This window comes from Balaenoptera borealis (assembly GCF_965194805.1).
Source record: "Balaenoptera borealis genome assembly, chromosome: 21".
Lineage (NCBI taxonomy): Eukaryota > Metazoa > Chordata > Mammalia > Artiodactyla > Balaenopteridae > Balaenoptera > Balaenoptera borealis.
Genome location: NC_138880.1, coordinates 34,834,522 through 34,857,529, shown reverse-complemented (window position 1 = coordinate 34,857,529; position 23,008 = coordinate 34,834,522).

Here is a 23,008-nt window from a genome sequence, read left to right as displayed (position 1 = left end):
TTCCGCCATAACCTGCAAGAAATTGAATTTTGCCAACCATCTGAATGAGCACCAGTTGAGAACTGTAGTCCTAAATATCACCGTGGTTGCAGCCTGGTGAGACTCAAGGACTCCTGCCCATGGAAACTGAGATAATACACTTGCATTGCTTTAGTGGTTAAGTTTGCGCTAGCTTGTATGGCAGCAAAGAAAAACAATATACTTCCTAAACCTTTGGATGCTTTCTTCTATAGGATACTAGCCAAATCAATAAGTCCAGTCCATGCTCCAGGGGAGGGAATTACACAAAGGTGTGAATACAAGGAGGTACGGATTGCAGAGAGTCATCTTAGAGTCTGCCTACCATACCGGACAAAAATTCATAACTCAGTTTATAGCAAGGAATTTCAAGAAGTAAATTTTACCAACTCCTTGCATCAGGAAAAATAGTTGCCTAAGCCATTCGTAAACATTCTTAAGCAATGAAGTGCTAAGTTTAATTCCCTTGAAAATATATTATTACATATTTGATTTTCATGACTCATGTTAAAACATAATTCTTTTAAGCGTTCTTGACACTTCTGTAGATCATCTGAAACTAATAGAAACTTAATAGGACAAATTGAAATGCAATTTATACCATATGAACTAGATACAAGTATTTAAATCTAGGAAATATAACTACCGAGGTATCCCCAAATTTCTTAAAACTAAGGAACTGATATTATTTGCTGAAAAGATTTTTTCTTACAGAAATTCTCTGTTTAGTTTTAGAAATTTTAACTTGGCCTCCATCTGAGCCAAAGGCTTTGGCATGTATGTTTTCTGACAATTAAAAGTGTATTTTTAGTAGCTATTTGTTCAGCTAGAAACCCACTGAGATTTACATTTGCTCTTTCCGGGATTTTTAAAAATCAATTGTAAAAAGATAAAATCCTCCAAAATTTAATTTTGTTTTGTATGCTCAGAGTATTAGCTACTGAATAATCAAAAGTTATTCCTCCCTTCCTGATCCCACCTCCAAAACAAATTGGAGATATAACTACATCCTCTGGTCAGCAAAAGGGAAGCACAAATTAATTTCAATCAAGATGAAATTTTATAAAATCAAAATTGGTTAGACACTAATATGCCTCCTGAGAGGACTATTTGGAAGGAGAAAATGTAGTGATGTGATTCTCCAGATTCTCCATTTCATTAGGTGCTTTATTCGGAAGTGTTTGTTATGGTAATTCTTGTCCAAACATGCTTTTCTGGCTTTATTTTTATAAGGTTATCCTATTCAACACAGATTGAAAAAGAGAGCTGAAATAGACCTACAATTCCAATAACGATCCATAGCCTCTAATTTAGAACTTGATTGTATTCCATATATTCTATATTTCTTTGGGTTTGGTATTATCTCTCTTCCCTTCTTTCTTACTCATCTCTTATTTCTTCCCTCACTTCTCTGTCACACTTCTGTTTGAAACCCCTCCAAGGCTCTTCATTACTTACAGAGTGATTCTTGATCTTTAGTGATCATCAAATTCCTCGTTGGGACAATCTTCATTCTTAAAGAATATCTCAATATGATTCTGATACCACTTTTAAGAAATATTCATAAGTCAAGAAATCTGCTCAGAAGGCATGGACCCCTTTTATAATGTGTCACGTGTGTGTCTCCTCTCATGACTCTTCATGACCTTCCCTATGTCCCCTATTGCAGTCATATCAAAGTATTTCTCTTTTCCTAAAGAGGTTTGTTCTCTCATACATCCTTATTGTTGCACATAATATTCCCTTTCAGATTCAGTTAATAAATCGACTTGACTGTGAGTCATTTCTCAAGCATCTCAGAAAAACTCAGACTAAAATTTATGATACTTGAATACTTGAGGCAATAAGCTTCATGTCCATAAAAAACAAGTCATTTTATCAATTTGTAACTAGAATAATTCAGAAATTTACTAAAAGGTCATCTTTTATATGCTTTCTTTCTCTCTTCTTAGGACTCAATACTTTTTGATTGGTTGATTGATTTGTATAATAAACTCCATGACCTTATAACTTGCAACACAATCTTTTACTACTCACATCAGTGCACCCAAATATAAATGTACACAGTATTATCACTTTGATACTAAAAACGCCTAATGTTCCCTGCAAATAAATGCTCCAACTGGCTACTCAATTTACCATTTTTTATTTTGGTACTTTTATCTTTTGAATATTTTATGACTTTTTAATTCATAAATTTTCATGTATACATTGTAGTTTCAATTTGCTCTCTAACATGTTTACAATAGTCCCTGATATTTCACTTTTATCGTCAGCTGGGGTGGCTAGTGTTGAATAAGAACTCTGAAATTAGACCTAATTTAAACATTTTTGACAAAAACATAACACTTTTTAGCAAGCCAATGGCGTATCATCGATATTTCAACATATTGCGGATACTGAGTCTTTGCTATACTGAGTGGACTATGGAGGTGTGCCTCCCTCATGTGTTAATTATGGCCATGTTTTACAAATTATGGCCTAGATCCATGGGTAATTGCATATCAGCATCGCGATCCCTTCTCTTTGAGATTCAAAGTGATCAAAATATGTAAGATGGAAAAGAGTGAAACTGGTGGAGAGCAGATCACAGAGGTAACAAGACAGGACAGCACACAAAGGGGACATTTGGATGGGTACCAAGCCTCAATTCCAAAGTTTAGATCATTGCAGAGGAGTGTTGATTATGTCCCTGGTACCCTGGTCACACGTGAATGTTTTAGGGAAACTGCAGTATGTGGATAAATTATATATGCTATAATCAAAACGGTAGCCATTGAGACCTAGGCAGTTCTCCATCACAAGCCCGTAATGGAAAATCTCCCTGAGGGATACTCTTGTCTTTCATGCTTGGAGTGAACGTAAGAACACGTGGAACAGACGGGAACCAACTCTAATGGACACCCAGGGCTTTAGAATATCTATCGGTGGAAGATCCTGGCACTTGTCCAATAGTATTAAAGATCCTCCTCAAGGAGGGGCGCCTTAGGTTATGACCCCTTTAAGCAGAACCTGAAATGCAGATTTTTTTTAAAGTGACTTACTGAGGTAGTACTTTTGGGGGAAGGGAAGCTAGAGACACAAGCTAGGGAAGAGGAGGAATGTCTAAGATGTCTGAACACATCTTAGCTCCAGCCTGCTCTCACTGAGAGCTCTGCAGCCTGACTTGCATCCAAAACACTGCTTCTGCCAAGGAAAGGGGGCGGTCCTTTTGTGTCCTCATGTCAGTGAGTCTTTGGCTGTTGACTGTCAAAGAGTGTATACTGGATGGGAGGTGATTTCTTTTAGGCTAAGTGTGATTCTCTGCAATAGCTTGGAGATGGGTGTGCCAGCCCGGTGAGAGTGATCTGGGCAGGATTTCAGTAGCACCCACCACCAGAGAGTATGTATTCTTGCTTTCCCAGAAGAAGATAATGTGTGAATATTAAGAACCGGTTCTTAAGTAGATAGAAGGAAACCAGGGGATTAGCAATGATATCTGTGGAAAATAAAGACGGGTCTGCTTGAAGTCAGGAGAGTTGGGAGCCCATGTTATAATTATATATTTTTTTGTAATGACCAGTTTGTGAGATGCTGACTCACCACTATATTTTAAACTCCATAAGGGTGGAGTCAGTGTTAGCTTTTTCTTATTATTGTACTTCCAAGATTAAGTATAGAACAAAGTGTGCAATAGATGCTTAATAAACATCTGTCAAATAAACCAAGTAATAAACAAGGATTCTATAGGAGAGATTGTATTAGTCAAAGTTCTCCAAAGGAAATGGAACCAACACACCACACACACACACACACACACACACACGTGCGCGCACGCACACACACGTACAGAGAGAAAGAGAGAGAGAGAGATTTAAGGAACTGGCACACAGTTGAGGGCAGGAAAGTCCAAAATCTGCAGTGCAAGCTGACAGGCTAGAGACCCAAGGAAGTGTTGATATTGCGGTCATTTTTTAAAAAGAATCAGTTATTTATTTATTTATTTTTGGCTGCGTTGGGTCTTTGTTGCTGCATGCGGGCTTTCTCCAGTTGCGGAGAGCTGGGGCTACTCTTCGTTGCAGTGCGCGGGCTTCTCATTGCGGTGGCTTCTCTTGCTGTGGAGCATGGGCTCTAGGCACGAGGGCTTCAGTAGTTGTGGCACATGGGCTCAGTAGTTGTGGCTCTCAGGTTCTAGAGCGCAGACTCAGTAGTTGTGGTGCACAGGCTTAGTTGCTCCATGGCATGTGGGATCTTCCCGGACCAGGGCTCGAACCTGTGTCCCCTGCATTGGCAGGTGGATTCTTAACCACTGCACCACCAGGGAAGTCCCTATGTTGTGGTCTTGAGTCTGAAGGCAGTCTGGAGAAAGAATTCCTTTGTCCTCAGTCTTTTAAATTTAGGGCCTTCAACTGATTAGATGAGGCCCATCCACATCATGATGGATAATTTGCCTTACTCAATATTGATTGATTTAGATGTTAATCACATCTAAAAAATACCTTCACAGAAATACCTGTACTAGTGTTTGCCAAAACAAGTGGGTACCATAAGCCTAGCCAAACAGACACATAAATTGTCACGAAGACCATCCATCAAGTCTTTACAGTACTTATTATATGTCTCCAAGCAGAGAATTTTCATCAAACTCTCATAAATATATAAAATCCCATAACGATATTTCTATAATGCAACTACAATGTTATTTTTCTGAACATTAATGTATTGGAACTTTCAATAATCCAAAAGCTAAAAATGATTAACAACTATATTAGGACAATGACTGCCTTTCTTTTTCTGTGCAGTTAAAAATATTTCCATATACCAGTTAGCTCAGAGTAAATCTTTTAATGCAGCATGAAAGACTGTAAAATTTTCTATTTTTCACATGGAATATTTCATGGCAGTATCTCCAGAATATTATCCTTGATAAATTAACTTATTTGGTGTGTGTACAGTAAAACAATGCCTTTGAGGATCATTTTTTTAAATCTGGTATAAAATAAATGCTGATATTTAAAAGTAATACCATAGTTTTCATCTACAGTATCTTTTACTTTGGCTTTGAGAAGGAATTGGCTCAAAATCCTCTATATCTAAGAAAAATAGCATCCCCTACCTATTTGAGTGAAGTGAAATTGACAGTATATCATGTCTTTCATTTTCAAGCATGGTGATAGTGAGAGTGGTTATGCCTTTGATTATAATTGAAATGCCCAACGTATAGTCATTCATCTGTTCCATATCTCTTCACTAAGATATGTACCCTAGTTCCATGGCATCCTTTGGTACTTTTGGGCAGACCTATTGTCATTTCCTATTCCTGCTCTCTTCTCCTTACAGTATATGTTACATTATCTGTAGGCACCCTTCTCTCCCCTTGTCTATTCCCTGTATCCAGCCTTGGAACACTTCTCACTTCTCCTTTCTCTCTTTGGTGCTAACTTCTGCTTTTACTTCCTGCTCACTTTCCTCATGACACCTTCCTCTTTCTACCTAAACTGGTTTACGTGTCCCTCCAGAATGCTCCCAAAGACCCTTGAACCAGCTATATTATGTGTCATACTGATCTTGCTTTCAGAACCAGAAACTTTCTTCAGGTATAATTGTTCAAAGGTATGGCTAGCACAGACCTTTCAAACAATAGCAACAAATTTACTCACTAAATGTAGATACGTGCTTTCAATGTGCAGGCACTGTGATAAGATAGAGAGATACCTCTTGTATTAATACTTAAACATGAAAATGAAAAAATTGTTGACCATGTTAAATGCCCTACGGAAAAGAAAAACTTCACACTTTTAGTTTCTCCGATTCAGGTGTTAGAAGGCTGGTAACCGAGGCAAGGAATTAGTATTTTTGAGCATATCTGTGATTTCCACTCTGAGCCATGTTCTCTGTTACATTCTTCATAAAGGTATCTTACAGCAACTTGGTGAGAGGTGTATGATTTTATGTGTTACAAAGTAATCATAAACTATAAAACACTGAGTAAGTGTAAGAGGCCAACGAGAATATAGCTTCTTGACAGAGGGACCTGTTTCTTTTCAACAATGTATAAAACAATGCTTAATACACAGTAGATATTTAATAAACATTTGTCAAATGAATTGACTGCTGTCTCAATATATGAAGGGCCTTTAGTAAGTCCTTCATCAAAAAAAAAAATAAAACTTCGCTTGATTTGTCCATTGTGTCTACAGATACAATTTTGCCTAGGTACCTATATATTTATATACTTATATGATACATATAGGTACATATATATGTCATATATATGTTTTAATTGTTAATTTGGAGAAAAAGTATTCTTTTAATAAAATTATATTCAAGGAGATTATTTAATAATATATTAATAGAGAATATTGATATATTTAAATAATATGTAATACTATTTGAATTTCAGTATTACTAATTTTAGTAATGGGATTATTTTACCCATTACAGCCATCCAATATTTGAATCATTATAGCTTATAAAAGTGATGGAGGAAAGTAATCAGGGGTTCAGCAAATCATTATTTAATCACTTTAAAGTTTCCCTAGGAAAAAAATCACATTGCAAAGAATCTATATGAAAACAATATACATAATGTATTATTCTTTCCCCTTTATAATTAAGCATTCTGCCACCGGGTTCTTCTAATGAGTTATAGAATACATTATACCTTCCTTAAATAATCTCAACAGCTTATAAAAACAAAAATTTACCTTGTATTTTACCTTATATAAATTCATGAACATTTATTTTATGTCCCTATGACTTTATTTTCACCATCTCCTATTCCATGGTCCTCATGTGAAATCTATGTTTAACAATAGTTATGAAATGTGATATTACTGCTATCATCATTTTTGTTGGCAATTTTTTCCAATCAGTGGAATTCTGTGATTGATGTTTGTATTTCATTGTTTTCACTGAATAAGAGAAAACCAGAGTAGTGCAGAGGCTCTGTTTCATCTTTATTTGTATCCCTTGTAGTGATTAATACATTTCCTTACATGTAATTGGCACTTAGAGCAAATATGTTGAATGGAAATGACTAATTTTAAAACCAGTGCAATTCCTTTGCTTGAAATCAGATACTCTATTATTCAAATTGATTCTGACTTTTCCCTTGCCAGACTTGTCCCTTGCCAAAAATATTAACTTTTTGAGAATTTTTCCTAAGTTTATTAATTTTAACTAACCACAGTTTTTAAAAAATTGAAATAGTGTACATTTCAGGTGAAGAATAACAAATTTTACTGACTTTATTTTTTATAATCTGGTTTTCCTATTATTTTACTCTGTGAAAGCTAATGTGAGTAGCTCTGAAAGTGAATTTCCAAGTTGCCTAATTGTGCTGAAATAATATAGGTATTAGTAGGATCAAGTGATTTTTAAGATATCCAAGTATTTTAATAAAAAACTTGAAGCAGGTTTGTCATAATAAATCTTTAGTGGATTAGAATCTTTTCCTATATACACATATGAACAAAAACTTAAAAGTATTTACAATATTTAAATATATTTACAAAGTCCACTTCCTGTTCTTTTAGTATAAATCATATTAAATCAAGAAGTTTGGATATCAAAAACTAGTCTTCTTCTTATGTGTCCTGACATCCCTATGAAACTACTCTTGCCTTTGAGATAATGAATGGAATGATTATTTCCCTGCCTATTTACAATTCCTTTATACAAATTCAGGAAAGGAAAAGAATGTAGAGGACAAATCAGAAAATTTGAAATCTAATGAATCTCTTGTTAAAGTTATAATAAGAGGAGAAATGAACATTTCATGTTTGCATTTTCCAGGATTTTTGTTTTAAAGGATCTTTTATCTTTTTCCACAATGTCATGAATTAGTTGAGGGTTTGTTCTGTGTCTTTGTCTTACTGCATTCCTTTGTCTAGCGTTGGTATAAAGTTATCTAAATTACAGAGGGATCAGGTCAGTTGTTCCATGGCTAAAAGTCAATGTGTTGATAGAATAATTCCCCCCATCAAGTATACATCTACGTGATTCAAGACCAGTGTTTTTTAAATGAAATATGATACTTTCTCTTCATTATGATTAAAAATATCCCTCTGACTCTCCTTGGACAATTCATAGACCATCTGGAAACTACATCTGGAGGAAGAGGCTTGACAGATTTTATTTTTTGAAAAACAAGTGAATATTAATAAACTTTAATTTAATTTGTTTTTAGTAAATTTCAAACTTCTATCTTTAAAATAGAAAACAAAACAAAAACTGAGTTTGAACTCAGATGACTGTTTCTTATGTAACTGATGATCTGTTGTAAATTCAACCCTGAGGCGTTCACTAGTATCTATGTATGTGTGTAGTGTATATAGCTGAGGTCTCAAGCATGCAATTCCCTATTTCTGTTCACAAGAAGTAATGAGTCTAAAGCAGCTTTATCCCCAGCTTAATTGAGGTTTAAATTGCATAAATAAAAATTCCTCTATACAAAGTTAACAGTTTGATGAGTTTTGATGTTTGTATACAGTTGTGAAAATACAACCAAAATTAAGATGTAAAATATTTCTATCATTCCTTACATTTCCCTCCTGCAACCCCAGGCAACTGCTGCTCTATCACTATAGTTTTACTTTTTCTAAAATTTCATATTTATCGTTGTGTATTAGCAGTATATTTCATTTTATTGCTGCATATTATTATATCATATGGATAAACCACAACTTATCAAAAGCTAAAGGAATGCTGTTTCTAAGTGTTAGCTCTTAGGTGAAGTGTTACTACATGAATATTCATGAACAAGTTTTTATGTGGAATTATGATTTTATTTTCTTGGATAAATATGTAAGAGTGAAATTGCTGAGTCATGGGGTTAATGCACACTTAACTTGTAAGACTATAATGACAGTTTTCCAGAGTAGTTTTCCACTCTGCATAACCACTAGCAATGTATAATTCCAGTTGCTCCTCACCCTCATTAACATTTGACACTGTCAGTCTTAATTTTGGTCATTCCCGTGGATTTACAGTAGTGTTATATTTGTTTTAATTTGTATTTTCCTGATGTCTAGTGATGTTGAGCACATTTTCATATGCTTACTGGTCATCTTCATATATTCTGTAATGAAATGTCTATTCAAATGTTTCACCCATGTTTTTATTGGGTTGTTTATCTTTCTGTTACTGAGTTGCAAAAGTTTGTTATATATTCTGGATACAAGCCTCTTTCCAGATAAAGAGATTGCCAATATTTTCTCCAAGTCTATAGCTTGCCTTTCCATTTTTTAAAATCTCTGTCTTTCAAAGGACGTAATTTGCAATTTCATGAGTACCATTCTATCAATAGTTTTTGTTTGTAATTCTTGGGCTCTGTTTAATAAATATTTGTCTAACCCAATGTCATAAAGAATTTCTCCAGAATGACCTTGTCACCTTTATAAAAATTCAATAGACTATTTTTTGACTCTCTCTTCTGTTCCATTGAAGGATATGTTCATCTTGCCACTAATATCCACACTGTTTTGATTTCTGTAGCAAATTGAAATCAGATAGTGTAAGTCTCTAACATTCTTCTTTTGAAAGAATGTTTTAACTTCAAGTACTTTGCCTTTTTATATGCTTTAAAACTAGCCTGGCATTAAAAAAAAAACACTTGATATGATTTTGATTGGGATTATATTGAATCTATAGGTCAATTTGGCAGAGATTTTGTCATTTTGTCAATAAATAGTTGTATAATCTATGAACATGGTATAAATCTCAATTTATTTGTCTTCATTAATTTCTCTCAGTGATGTTCTATACTTCTTAGTGAACATCTTGCACATACTATATTCTATTAAATCCATTCTTAAGTATTTTATTTGTTGATATTTTTATAAATTGGAATTTTAAATGTTTGATTCCCTAAGTGTACATTGTTAGTGTACAGATATAACTTATGTCATTTGGCCCTGTTAAATGTATTTAGAATTATACTAGCTTAGATTTTGACTCTTTAGAATAGTCTAGATGTACAGTGATGTCACCTGCAAATCAGCTTAGTTTTATATCATGTTTTCCAATCTCTACACCTTTCTAAAATTTTTCATATAGCACTGGTTAGGACCTCTAATACATTGTAGAAAGTACACTGGTGAGGGTAAGTATCATTGCTATAATCCTCTCTTAGGCACAAAATATGTTATCTATTTTTCACCATAAAGTAAAATGTTAGCTGTAGGTGTTTTGTGGATGCCCTTTATCAGACTGAAGAAATTCTCTTTTATACCTAGTTTGCTAATAAATTTTATCATGAATAGGTGCTGAATTTATCAAATGCTATTTCTGCATGGGATGAAATGTTGTTTTCTTAGGCTGTTAATATGGTGAATTATTAGGAGTCAAATAAAAGATTTGATTTTTGTGTTAAAACAACCTTGCATTCCTGCAATAAACCCACCTTGGTTGTGGATGCTTGACCTTTGTATATTTCTGAATTTTATTTGCCATTATTCTGTTAAGAATTTTTGTTTCTATGTCTATGAGGTATATTAGTGTTAGTAGTTTTCCTATAATATCTATTTCTACCTTTGCTGTCACTGTAATGCTGGTCTCATAAGATGAATTAGAAAACTTTTTCATCTCCATTATTTTCTCAAAGAGTTTGAGTAGAACTGATAATTTTCCTTCTTTAAAAGTTTGGTAAAATTTACCTGTGAAGACGCCTGGACCTGAAGGATTATTTGTGGAAATATTTTTAATTACAAATTTCTTTTAAAAGTCTATATTGTCAAATTTATTCAAATATAGTTTTTTATAACATTTTAATTATCATTTTAATGTCTGTAGGATGTGTAGTGATATCCCTACTTTCAGTTCTGAAATGGGCAATTATGTATTTTTTTGGCCATTCTTGCTAGATAGTTATCAATTTTATTCATCTTTTCCAAATAGATGCAGCTTTTAAAAAAAATTTTAGAAGCTTTTTATTTTTATTTTATTTTATTTTTTGGCCATGCTGTGCAGCTTGCAGAATCTTGGTTCCCTGACCAGAGATGGAACGCGTGCCCCCTGCAGTGGAAGCTCGGAGTCTTAACCACTGGACCACCAGGGAATTCCCTATGCAGACTTTAGTTTTATGGATTTTCTCTAGTATTCGTCTATTATTTATTTCATTGTTTTCTGCTCTTATGTTTATTATTTCCTTCCTTCTACTTATTTTGACTTTAATTTGTTCTTATTTGTCTGGTTTCTTAGAGCAAAAATATAGATTTTTATTTGAGTCTTTTTATTTCCTTTTACATGTAAACTTTAAATTTATAAACTTTCCTCTAGGCACTGCATGTATTCTGAGAGTTCTTATGTTGGCTATTCATTATCATTCAGTTTAAAATATTTAAAAAAAATTTCTGTGATGCCTACATTGACAGTAGATTATTTAGAGCATGTCATTTAATTTCCAAACATTTGGGGGGTTCCTACTCATTGTCAGAAGCAAAATTTCTGGGGTATTTTCAATATCACTTTCCCACATGTTATAATCGTATGGTGAAAAATAATGCAATACTTCATGGTGTATAGTTCAAAACACTTTGCTGTTGCAAGCCCATGCTAGCTTAAGCTAAACCTCTTTTATAAATGAAATTAATACAACATTTGTAAAGTGACCAAACTTTTGGAGTGACGTCTCTTATTCTCTTAATCCCTCTCTAATTTTTCTTTCTGTCTTTCTTAGCTTCATTTCTGTGAACACAAGAAATCCATTAGCAAATAAGCCTATTAATTGACCAGGTATTTACATTGTCCTGTCCCTGCTCATGAAAAGGAAACAACACTTTATCCTGCTCCAGTTTGAAAAATTCCAAAATTCAACAATTCTGATTGGTTTGGCTTGCATCAGTCTCACTACATACACATACTCCATTCAAAACTTCAGCCTTTACTAGAGTAACAGGGTCAGACAGGATCAACTCTGTTGGTGAGTCTCTCATAGACATGGACCTTTCCTGAACAGTGGGGTCATTTTGCATGGCAACTGTCACATCACCTGCCCATTGCCATGTATGGGAATGTTATTGTTTAAAAAAAAAATTAGTTCATTTATAGAACCTCAACAACTGCCTAGGATTCAAGGTTCATTTAATAATTATTCTAATTAAACAAAAGAAAAATGACTATAATTTATCCACTGGTATTTTAGAGCAACATTTGTGCAGCTTTGTGCACTAGAAAATCTAAAATCCTTCCTTCATCTGATGAGTTGACTTACATTCTTGCTTTTCTCCAAATTCCACTCAGTATTCTCACAGGCAATGAATGTCTGTACCCATATTGCTAAATTTCATTTAAAAAATAAATAGTGCTCACATTAATGATATTATTCTGTATCTAAAATACATCATTATCATTAATCCCCCTCATGACTAGTGTGAATAACTATTTCTTTATCCCATAATTTTATGTATTTCTGAGTCCATTTTTCCGGCTACTTTTTTTTTTTTAATTTTTTTTATTTTTGGCTGTGTTGGGTCTTCGTTTCTGTGCGAGGGCTTTCTCTAGTTGTGGCAAGCGGGGGCCACTCTTCATCGCGGTGCGCGGGCCTCTCACTATCGCGGCCTCTCTTGTTGCGGAGCACAGGCTCCAGACGCGCAGGCTCAGTAGTTGTGGCTCACGGGCCCAGTTGCTCCGTGGCATGTGGGATCTTCCCAGACCAGGGCTCGAACCCGTGTGCCCTGCATTGGCAGGCAGATTCTCAACCGCTGCGCCACCAGGGAAGCCCCCAGCTACTTTTTATAATCGGGATTTGTCTAATTTCTTTGAGTCCCTAGGACCCTCCTTTATTTACACTTTACTCGGATCATTTTTTTAAGTCATATAAAACCATGCACGTACCTGAGTTCTGCCTTTTCAGGAATGGGGAAACGTTTACGAACTCACTTTTATTCTTTTTTCAGTCATTTATCTCCAGTATCTCTGTCTTCATATTTGCTTCACAAATTATATCGATTTCAATTCCTGTGCCATTTGTTTTCATTATCTATGCCGATTCTAAAAGTTCTCCAACAGACTTGTGGTTGCCAAGGGGGAAGGAAGAATTGGGAGATTGGGATTAGCAGATGCAAACTAGTATGTATAGGATGGATAAACAACAAGGTCCTACTGTAGAGCACAGGGCACTATATTCAATATCCTGTGATAAACCAGAATGGAAAAGAGTATGAAAAAGAACGTAAATCACTTTGCTGTACAGCAGAAATTAACACAACACTGTAAATCAACTATACTTTAATAATTTTTTTTTAAAAAGAAAAAATAAATAAATAAAGGCTCTCCATCAACAAGACTATGTCTGGTGTATGAAATGCTCTGTATTGTTATTGTTTTAAAATTGTACTATTTTCAATGCTTAATTATGTCTTTTAGTCGTAAAACACCACATTGCTTGTATGCATTTAGTGTATACATTTATATTTAGTGAACATGGATACTAATCAGATTTCTCTCTTAAAGTAGGTTATGATAGTCAGATTTCCCTTTCTGTTCTTACACATTTTAATATTTTGAAACTGTTATTTATTTCCATATGACAAACACACTAGAGATACTCCACAGCATGCAATCAGATACACTTCTAACCAAATTTTCAGGTTTATAATTGTAACCAAGTTCTAAATCTGTTCTTTCCTTTGAGTTTTATTTTTAAAAAATTACTAATCTCAACAGAACCAGGTAAACTGAAATGCCAGTTACAACAAATTAGTAATATAGTACCAAAACCTAAAGTTAAAGTATTAATATTTTTTATCAGAATACCTCAAAGGCAAATGGCTGGAAGTCTTGATCAAAATAATAGATATATTCTTCCAGCTACATTGCTTCATCCTTAACAATGCAATATGCCAGAAAATCAGAATGTTTCTCTCAAGTCTTCCTGTTTGATAAAATGTTTTTTGTTGTGGGTCTTGAAAGTATTGCTCTAAATAGAATGACTTGAGTTTTTAAAAATCCCATCTCTTTGCTCTTTTGTAATTTCTTGTATCTGTGCTGTCATTTTGCTCTTTTAGTAAATGTCATTTGTAGACTTATGATCCACACTCACATCAACAGCTGTTTTTTCCTAGATTCTGGGTCATACTCACGCTAACTGCAAATTGATGAGTATTTCTTTAAGCAAAGTATTTAATTTAGACTTGAGGTTCTGACACTAATCTAAAACATCTTACATGGTCAGTCACCTGAATATGCTTATGATTTGGTTTCCTTCTGGGTGTCTAATGCCTCTTCCTCACATATAGATCAACTTTACACTTGATCAAACATTAACTGACATTTGAGAGGACAATTTTCTCTCTGCGATAGCTTCAGCTGAGTGTTATGTTTTGCAATCTAAAAAATTGGATATGGATATATGTACATAAAATATTCAGAGATTTATACTTATTTCTTCTGCTCTTATCTACTTAATCACTGTGTTTGCTATTTTCCTGCATTCTCGTGGCAAATATGTGGATACAACAACTATGATCATTATAATTGCTAAATCTTTCTAACATTAATGGAAGAGAGTTTATTAGAAGTTCCCATTTACTTAAGCAACATGAATTTTGAATTATAGTAGAGTTTGTTCAAATGTAATTATCATCTCTTAATAACTTCCAATTGATTTTTGCTATGGCTACCACAATTAGAGAGCACCTAATTAATTTATTTTAGTAAATAAGTAAAACTGAGCATGACCAGTGTCAGAATACCAGAGTGTCCTGAGCAAGTGAGTTGAATGTATTTATAGAAGCAAAAACAAAGAATCAATGTATTTCGGAAATACAGGAGACTTTAAAGCTCATCCAGAAAACCTCTTCATTTCACAAATAGGAGATTTAGGCGTAGAGAGTTCACATAATCTGTCTCTATGCATAATAATGAAACACTGAGGAAGAGAATCCAGTTCTTCTGAACCTTTCCACTGTAATCTGTTCTTCCTGATCATATATGTAGAAATATTGTTTGATTTGGGACGTTTCTCTGTATAGTTAATGACTTAGCATTTTCTTTTTCTGTCCTATAGCACACAGGATGGTAGAGAGAAGAGTGGACCAAGATATCTGGGAACAATTCTAGCTATTCTATGATCACTAATGAATCCTGGTGAGACTAGAGTCATATTTCATGTTTTGGAAGTCATGGTTTATTAAACATGTAGTCCACACTAAATACAGAATTAATTTTAGATGTAATATTTCCCAAATATTAAAATATTAAAAATTCACTGATTCTTTAGTCTGAAAAGTAGTGAGGAGTATGAGGTGATCTAAAATGTTGCATTTTAAATACCATGTCAATATTCAATTGAATAATTAATGTGATTTATTTAATCTGAGAAACCAAAAATCAGACTATCCCATTTTGAATGATAATTTAAAAAAATAGCGTTATGATAATTAATATTTATTGCCATATATATTCTTATAAGGATTAACTTTCCAGTGGTTCTGAAGGTGTGCTCTGAGACCACCAGTATCAACATCATCTGGGAACTTGTTAGAAATGATATTTCTCTGGCTCCACCCCAGATCTACTGATAGCACGTCGTGTTTTAACAAGCCCTCTTGGTGATTCCAATGCACTCTGAAATTTGGGAACCACTCTTTTTTAACAAACTTTTAAAATTAGGCAAATGTACTTCTAATAGAAAATGTTTATAGATAATGCAAAAATTTTACACTGCTAGTTAATGAAACAGATTAGAAATATTCTTAATACAAGCTTAGAATTTGAGTTGCAACATATTTGAAGTTGAATGATAATGCACCAAACTGTAGCTCAGATTTTTAAAAAAATCACAAGATGGCATGTGTAAATTTTCAAAAGTAGATTTGGCCATGCAATTTTGAAAATATTTCTAAATTCTTTCATTTCAACATGAAAGGAGTATCCAGTGTTACAATTACTGGGTAAGATTGTTTTAAATATTTGTAACCTAGAAAAAAGTGATGCTTCTTTCTAGTGCAGTAAAATAGAAATATTGAGTTATCAACAGTGTTCTCCCAAATCAACTCCTCTCCAAACAGAGCGGTCGTAGAACTGGCCCATACCTTACCCGATACCCACTATCATATAGCATATTTTATAGAAGCAATGAAAATGCCTAAGTATTTAAATAAATGCAATAGTATTCATTCATCAAATGAGTTTCTAATGATGGAACAGACTTTTGCAGTATGGCCATACCTGAATAATAGCAAAGCTCAACACTTCTAGTAAGCTTCAGATATTTTAAGGTAAAATTTAATATAGTACTTTTATACAGCAGAACAAACTTTGACTGTGAGTTAGAAGTCCTGGGCTTAGGTACAGCTTTTTTAGTTTTTTGGCCATGCTGTGCAGCTTGTGAGATATTAGTTCCCTGACCAGGGATTGAACAACCATGCGCCCTAGGCAATAAAAGCAAGTAGTCCTAACCACTGGACCACCAGGGAATTCCCTAGGTATGGCTTTTCAGTAACTTTGCAAATGACTGACCTCCCCCATCTTCATCCTCTTTATGCAGAAAACATGGGAGTCCATAATCTGATTTTGGTCCCTTCTAACTTTAAATTTCTGATTTGTTTGCTCAATGGTTTTAAGATTTATTATGTATGCCATGGATGGGAAAAGTATTTCTTGAGTAGTCCTATGGCCACTGAGAACGTGCCTATGAGTAACATTAGTTTCCTATACCAATCATATTTTCCATTTAGGGTAAATGTTTATTTTAGTCATTTATACTATGAGCATGATGATCAAGAAGGGTTAGTGTTTCTGTATTATGTAAAGCATCAGTCACCATGCCATGAATTCTGTAAGTATTTTGGTTGGTTGGCAAGTCTTGGAGTCCACATAGACTTTGCTTCTGAACATCTTGTCAAGGCCATGAATCATCTTGAGTGATGGGTGGAGTTAATATGCATTTTGGTTTAGGATAACATGACATGAAAGGAGAGAATGGTCCCGTTCATTGGGAAGATACTTGTAACATGGAGTGCCACTGTAAAAAAATTATCAGAACTTACAGGGAAATTGAATAATATTGTTGCTTGTTGCTTTCCTGTTCATGTCTCCTTCATGTTTAGTATATATCCTGAGTAGAATACTTCCTCAACCATAATCTCTAAATGTGGAAAAAGAATATTGAATTATAGGTAACAAAACTCTTGCTTAAATACAATAATCCTTTGTGATAACTAATCAGAATATCATGAATAAAGTATTGATTTGTATATTTAATAAGAGTATGTGGCCTGAGGATACATAACACTTCTGTTAAATGATTTGTGCCATTTTATCCAGACAAAATACATTATTTTCTGTTACATTGAGAAGAATTATTCTTTTTATAATTCACATATGTCTGAAAGAGAAAATTCATAAACATCTATTTTAATTTTAATATGTGATATAGGTAAACAATTATGATGATCCTTATGTAACTTGGAGCATTTGCTGTTTATGTTTGTAGTATATAAAGAACTAGGAAAATTTAAGTTGTAATATGAAGAGTTAGGCTTTTACCATACTTGCCATCTTTTAAATAACCAGCAAACCAATAAAAGAAAAAAAGAAAACAAAAGTTTCCTTGGGGCTTCCCTGGTGGCGCAGTGGTTGAGAATCTGCCTGCCAATGCAGGGGACACGGGTTCGAGCCCTGGTCTGGGAAGATCCCACATGCCGCGGAGCAACTGGGCCCGTGAGCCACAACTACTGAGCCTGCGCGTCTGGAGCCTGTGCTCCGCAACAAGAGAGGCCGCGATAGTGAGAGGCCCGCGCACCGCGATGAAGACCGGCGCCGGCTCGCCGCAACTAGAGAAAGCCCTCGCACAGAGACGAAGACCCAACACAGCCAAAAGTAAATAAATAAATAAATAAATTTAAAAAAAAGTTTCCTTAAAGATTTCCTATGTTATCCATGCAAATCCTGTTATTTTTATTGATTTAGTAACTACTAATCCTCATTTTCCACTCTGTGATGTGATGGTACTCCTGGCACCGTTCTTTATTTCAAGAAGCTAATTTGAAATATTTCAGTCACTTCTCAAAGTTGCAGAATAATCCACATGCTGATCTCCCAAAAGGAATACCATCATGCAGATGTGTTATACTTTGGAAGTACAAACAGAATGTTCAAAGATCAGTTTGCCTTTCTTCTTGGAAATCGACACTACACCTAAAATATGAAATACAGCTTTTCTCTTGCTGGAGGCTCTCAGAGGCGCAGCTGCTGTTTGGCAAGCCATTAAGTGGGTTCAAGTTGGGAATGGAAGGTTAACAAAAGTCTGTGTAATAGAAATGTAGACAAAAGATAATCCAAGTTTCCAGCTTTCAAGGGATTCACTGGCAGTGGCTGACTGTGAGCTTTCGGTATTAAATCTAATAAAGTCCTCAGGCAGAGCAATGGTGGGGTTGTTACCTTTGAGAAATGGCGCTGTGGTTTTCCGCATTTGGATCAGAAATAGGCACACTGAAAGATTTCTTTTTTATTTTATTTTAGGGGAATCTGAACTGAAATCAAGATGTGTAAGGATTTTATGGCTCTACTTTTTATAAATGAATTAACATTTCCAGTACAAAAACCTTGAATGAAAATACTATTATGATATGATACTGCTTCCTCCCAGTCATTTTCCAAATAATAAACTGATACAGACGCGGACGTATAATTTTGCAACTGTACTTCATCAAACCAAGCTTCTTTTTCCTAACCTAATTTTCTCTCAAGCTCACAGTGTCATCACAGGAAGAGTCTCTCATTTAAGTGCTACTAATCACTTTATATTTAATTTGAATATAAAGCAGAATATTAGCCAGAGAAGAAGAACCTTGTAATGTGCAAAGGTTCAGTTCACTTTTCCAAGTTGCCCTTCGCATGATTCTTTTCAATCATTTCTACTTACTCCAGAATGACCTAGGGTTCATTGAAGACTCACCATAGCCACTTAATCTATGAAGAGCGAAGTAGAAATGATATATTCCTTGACAAGGACTTAGCATGCTCACTACACTTCTGCAGTTGAAATCTCTACTTTTCATAAAGAATTTGTCTTACATGATCTTTTCCTCTTATCTAATTATTTTTTAAAGAACAGCAATCTGAGATCGATGAGAAAGGTACTCTTGTATCAGTCTAACCAAATTTATTAGGATTAAAAATATATCTAAACAAAAACATCACAAGCCACAAGTAGTAAAAACACAACTTACAATAAACACTAACATTGCTAAACCATTAAACAGATGGGAAATGCCCACTGCCACTGCCACCTATGGGTAACTCAGGTGGATGCTGCCTTTATTTGAAATCCCCAAATCCTTTTTGCATAAAAGTCTTTATGAAATTTATTTGATGGTTTTGGGCACCTTTAACAATTTTTAGATTTAGATTTGGGGTTTCTTTTCTAATTCTTGTTAAATCACTCAGTCAGTCCAAGACTGGAGTAAAATGAATCTATTGTAGTTTTTCTAAAATGATGGAGGATAAAAAATTTATTTGATTTTTCATTAGATATCACATAGTCAATAGGGAAAAGAAAGGAAAAATAAAATTCACAAGAAAATGGAAGTGCTAAACAGGATACACTGGATAATTTCTGGGTCAGAGTAATTCACCTTTGTTTTCTTTTGCATTACATTCCTTTTGTGATGTGCCACCTGGTTTAACTCATGTGCACACACACAATTCTCTCCAGCCTTTTTCTCCTTCACAATAAATCCATCTAATGTGAGTGCTCTATGACATCTTCAACTTGGTTTAGAACTTGAATAAGTCAGCATTCTCCAGGGAAACAGAACCAATAGGGTGTATATATGAGGAGATTTATTATAGGAATTGGCTCACTTGGTTATGGAGACCAAGAAGCCCCACAATCTGCCATCTGCAAACTGAAGAACCAGAAAAGCTGGTGGCATAACTCAGTTCAAGACCAAAAGCCTAAGAACCAGGAGCTTCGATGCCCAAGGGCAAGAGAAGATGGATGCCCCAGCTCAAGAAGAGAGAGGGAATTTGCCCTTCTTTCCTCTTTTTGTTCTATTCAGACCATCCATGGTTTGGAGGATATCCCCGCTGATACAAACACATGTGAGGGGCATCTCTCTACTCAGTCTACTGAATCAAATGCTCATCTTTGCAGAAACACCCTCACAGATACACCCAGAAGTAAAGTTTTACCAGCTCTTTGGGCATCCCTTAGCCCAGTCAAGTTGGCACATGAAATTAACCATCACAGATAGTAATTAGATATTTTGCAATAGGAAAGATATTTGGATTCCCTAATATGGAATATGCAGTGTAGGGAGAAGGTATTAACAGTTATGGAAACACAATAAACCATTGTAAAGGAGGAATGCACTTCCTTGCCAAGCATATTTCTAATTTCTCACACAAAGTACGTTGGCGCAGAGCACATGAAGAATGGTAGGGCATAATTAAGTGAGCACAATGTAAGGTCATTCAAATTACTGTACTGCTTACATCCTAACATCATACATTGCCTGAAGCAGAGGAGGTCTGCATTCTTCCTTCATGTGAACAGTGATATCAGACCATATACACTGTAATTTTGAGTCAGAAAATTGCTGAATCATAGCTCTGGTTTCACATCTGGCAAGTAGACCACACAAACATTCCCTAGAGATAGCATATGGTCTTTGAAGACCTAGCTACTGTTGAAATTAATTGAATTTATATGACATCTGGATAAGCAGAAATGTCATGATGGGACTAAATGGTCTTATTACGGTTGCTACATATGAAGTTAGCACAAAAAGATAAACACCAAGTGCACTTCAAATGCTTAATCAGGAGCATTGCCCACATTAGCTCTTCAACCATGCCGTGTTTTAATTGCCCTTTTCAACTCTCATGATCTGACACATTTTCTTTTGGACCATGTTCTTACAGGGTCAGGCCATCTTCTAATGGAAGCCCAGAAAAATGTTTATGGCCCTAAACAACAGTGCAATTAAGACTTTGGCCAGAATTCCTAGCATGCTTAGTTTATAGTTTAATTACCAAAAAAAAAGAAAGAAAGAAAGAAAGAAAAAAAAATACTCCCAACAGCAAACAAAGAAGCAAAGAAACCAACCCTACTGAAAATGAAGAACTATCATTTTTCGGGTGAGAAAGAGAAGTAATTTCGTCCTTTTAATTCATTTTTCCATTTTCTTCATGCAGATTTAAACTGTTTTGACTAAAACAACCCCCTCTAAACAGCTGGTCTTTAGCCAGTATAAGAAGTTTTATTTCAGTTTCTGGTTTAGGTAAGGGGGGATAGGAAGGTTTGTGGATAAAAATGTTTTGGGGAATGTCAGAGATTTTTGATAAACTATAATATGTCTTGTTGAAATTGCAGAACCTACAGATTAAACTTTGCTTTTTAGACTTTCTGAGACATTTATCCTACTGTAATAATAATAGTCTATCTTGGTTTAAGCTAGCAATTTGCAAAAGTATTTTAGCAAAGACTTTTATTTGGAAAAAAAAGTCACTTGTTTGACTCTGTGGAAGATTAATTTGATGCTAATTTAGAAAATGCTAGACGAAGAAAACAAGATTTTTCTGTTCTAATACCTAACAAAAGAGTTAGTAGAAGGGGCAATTGAAAGATTAAATAGTTTACTAAATTGCAAAAGATAAAAAGTTTAATGTCTTTAAACATTCTGTGTTTAACAAGAAGTTTTTCAAATTTCAGAACTTAAGATGTCGTAAGAATTTGTAAAGAGTTTAAAAAACTCATTAATATTTAAGAAAACTAGATATCAATTTCTGTTTAAAACTTAAACAGATTTGAAGTCTCAACATGTTTAACAAATTCACTTCTGAGGTTCTGAACACTGATTTATTTTTATATTGGATACACAACAAAACTGATTTTAAAAAATGACGGTCCTACTTGTTCCCACTTGAAGGAAAAACAAAAACACTGAAATCCAGAAAGCTATGTCAAGTTTCATGCTTGTTATAGGGAATTTAAAGATGAAAAATGCTGTTTGCCTAAAGTAGTTCCCTCTTTCACGATGTTGTCTGAGAAGCAAATAGTCATCATGAAACGATATGAAGAGCTTTTACGTCATCAGAGGTAGGATCAAGGTGTCACTGAAATGAGGAAGGAAGGGAATGACTAACTCCCAGACTCCTCGGTGGCGGGGAGGGGCGGTCAGCTGGAGGCTCCACTAATCACCTGCATGCTGGCCTCAGAGAGTGGCAATCACTCCAGTAGGAATGACAGCTCCCATAGAAGACATTTTAGAATAAATATACAACATTTATACTTTACTTTGAACAGAAGGCCATCAAAAGCGAAATTCAAAACCTTTCCTTTAAGATGAATTAATGATTGGAAGTTATGGACAATGGATTAGTTTTGCCCAAAAGCATTTTCTGAAGTACTATTTGAACTTCCAAATGAAAACCTAATTCACAAGTTCAGCCCATGAAAGGACAGAAGTAACTGGAGTGCAAGAGGACAGCAAATATGTTCCCCCAAAATAACCCGGCCTCTTCAGGGTAAATTCCACAGTCCTGTAACAAAGGAAACCTTTCCCACACTTAGGCATGCTGGTGGTTCTGAAACGAACTAAGGATAAGCCCGTTAGTCAAACAAAAACGACTTTGTCCTTGAATTGGTGTATACTTTGAAGTAATGGGTAAATACAGGACACATGTGGATGCTTGAGGATGATAGAATTCCCATTCATCGGCTATTTCGTTCTCTGGATTCCTGCAGAACCAGCACACTGAGGAACAAACTAACCTTGTTCGGCCTCGTTATGAAGAGTCTCAGTTCAGTGGGTCTGGTTCTCTCCACCCTCAAGGGACACATCCCCAGCGCACATCCATAGGCCTGCATCACCTTAAGCGCCCAGGGCAGTAGAACACACAGGAGACTTTGATTCATCTCTCTTATTCTTTGTTGTTGGATGACTTCTGCCATCTGTGTCTGCTGTTGCCATAGTTGTTACAGCTTTTAATTATAGTAGTCCAAACTACTAGCAGAATCTCTGTTTTCCTTTCTTGCCTTTTTTGTCATCTATCATTT